Source organism: Macrotis lagotis, chromosome 3 (genome assembly GCF_037893015.1).
Source record: "Macrotis lagotis isolate mMagLag1 chromosome 3, bilby.v1.9.chrom.fasta, whole genome shotgun sequence".
NCBI classification, from domain to species: Eukaryota; Metazoa; Chordata; class Mammalia; order Peramelemorphia; family Peramelidae; genus Macrotis; species Macrotis lagotis.
The window spans coordinates 71582176-71584738 of record NC_133660.1 but is presented as its reverse complement, the minus strand read 5'-3'; the positions used below and the strand labels follow the sequence as shown (position 1 = coordinate 71584738).

The 2563-nt window shown below is 48.3% G+C and overlaps 1 pseudogene; it reads left to right on the top strand.

The window, feature by feature from the left end:
- Nucleotides 1-432: 432 nt before the first annotated feature.
- Nucleotides 433-1281, top strand: LOC141516125 (mRNA turnover protein 4 homolog; annotated as a pseudogene).
- Nucleotides 1282-2563: the final 1282 nt, after the last annotated feature.

Below are 2563 nucleotides of genomic sequence, written 5' to 3'. Positions count from 1 at the left end.
AAAAAAAATGAATAAATTTAAAAAAAAAAAAAAGAAAAGGTGTATTTGACCAGGACCAGGAGTTGGAAAAAGCCCTGGTTGCAGCACAGCCAGGGAACAGCTTGAAGGGGCAGGGAGAGAATTCTGCTACACCATAATGAGTGTGGCGTGAGGAAGCACCAGCCACAGAACCTGTAGTGTGAATCTGGAGAAAGCAACCTGCAACTCCAGAGCACAGCCCACAGACCGTAAGGGGCTCAGGGAAGACTGCAGAAATTTCTCTGCTCTCCCTCAGTGGTAGGACTCTGCTGTTTACCCACACTCAGATCCAGGTTGTAGTTTGGGCTTCCATACTAAGATAGCCAAGCAGGACCCCTCCTTACAGCTCCAGGGCAGAGAACAGTGCTGTGGTCATCTACATATCAAAGAATAGGCAAGAAAGACTCTGCACATGCAGGCAGCATTATGCCCAAGTCCAAACGGGACAAGAAAGTTTCCTTAACAAAGACCGCCAAGAAGGGCTTAGAACTCAAACAAAACCTGATAGAAGAGCTTTGAAAATGTGTGGACATCTACAAATACATTTTCATCTTCTCAGTGGCAAACATGAAGAACAGCAAACTGAAGGATATCAGGAGTGCCTGGAAGCACAGCTGGATTTTCTTTGGCAAGAACAAAGTTATGATGGTGGCTTTGGGTCGAGGGCCTTCTGATGAATATAAGGACAATCTGCACCAGGTCAGCAAGAAGCTGAGGGGTGAGGTCGGTCTCTTGTTTACCAACAGAACAAAGAAGGAAGTGAATGAGTGGTTCAATAAGTATTCAGAGATGGATTATGCCCGGGCTGGTAACAAAGCGACTTTCACCGTCAGTCTGGATGCGGGACCCCTGGAGCAGTTCCCCCACTCAATGGAGCCTCAGTTGAGGCAGCTTGGTCTGCCCACTGCTCTCAAGAAAGGTGTGGTGACCTTGATCTCGGACTATCAAGTGTGTAAAGAGGGCAACGTGCTGACCCCTGAGCAGGCCCGAGTCCTGAAGCTGTTTGGGTTTGAAATGGCAGAGTTTAGGGTTAACATCAAATACCTGTGGCAAGCTGAGTCAGGGAAGTTTGAGCATCTTGGGGAGGACACAGAGGAGGACAAGAATGATGACGATGGTGACAATAGCTCCTCAAAGGAATCTGAAGACTCAGAGGATGACGACTGACCGGGGACAGCCTGGCCAGGAGCCCTGCAAGGTGCAGGGCTTCACCCAGTCTAGCCTCTCAGAGCAGCTGCCTCCCTTCTCCAAGGAAAGAGACTTTTTGTGCAAGACTCTCAGAAAGGAGAGGTGCAGGCCACATGGGACTATGTTTTTATATAGAAATAAAGCATTATCTGTGGAGTGGGTGCACCTGGGCTCTCCCAGGGACAGTGGGAAGAACATGGCTCCTTACTGCCAGGGCTAGGGGAGGCCCTAACCATCTGCCCACTTCTCTCTAACTTTAAGCCTGGAGGTTCCAAAGTAACAGAGGTTAGTTACAGTCCTTGTGCTTCTCTATGTCACTCACTTTCTCCTGCTCTACCTTCCTCCATGATAGCAAATGGCAAAGTTGGGATTTTAAATGATGCAACCTCTAGGGAAAGCCCCTAGTACCTCTGTAGTGAAGTGGTCAGACTCAGGGAGAACAAAAGAGTGGAGTGCTAGGGTCCTGAGAGAGGGGCCAGTGCTCCATGGTTCAGGGTGAGACAACCTGGATTGGGCTGTGTATAAGGTAGAGGTAAGCAGCTCTGGGCTTGGCTATGTGCCAAGACAGGGACCATGGCTCTATTTTGGCTGCCTCCTACAATGCTAATTATTCATAGAGCATTTTTTGAAGATTTACAGAATATTCTCCTCCAGACATCCCTCTGACGTGGGTGCAATGAGTGTTGTCTCCGTTTCACAGATGAGGAAACTGAAATTGACTTGCCTATGTCCATGACGGGGAGGATTCGAACCTAAGTCTTAACTCCAAAATCCAGTGTTCGTCCACTGTGCCATGCTCTTTCTTACAACTCCAGAGGCATAACACCTGGTAGCTTCTTGGTACCAGCAATGACAGGGCACCAGATGACCTGCTGGGGATACAGCCCCTGGGCTCAGTATCATCTAGGGGGTCTTCCCTATTTCTGTGACCCCTTGGGCTGTGTCCAGTGAAGACCACAGACCCTTTCTCAGAATATTTTTCAATGTTTAAAATTGCCAGCATCACAAAGGAAACCAACCAGTCTAGGCACAGGTTGTCCTTTTTTCCTTTCTCAGTCCCCCTTTAATGCCTCCCCTCCTGACCCGGTCTTGTTTCTACACCGTTGATCGCATAATTTACTCCCTTAGACTGGGAGCTCCTTGAGGGCAAGACTTTTGCCTTTCTACCCTCTGCCCCTATTACCTGCACATAGTTGGAGCTTAATAAATGCTTGTTGGCTGTCTGACTGGCAGAAAAGGAAAAAAAAAAGAATAGGCAAGAAAGCATAAGACCTTGGAGGAATAAAGGTCCCAGTGGGGTGTCCCCCCAAAAAACCCCAAAGCCTAGGAAGTGTTATAAATTAGTCTTGGGCTGAGG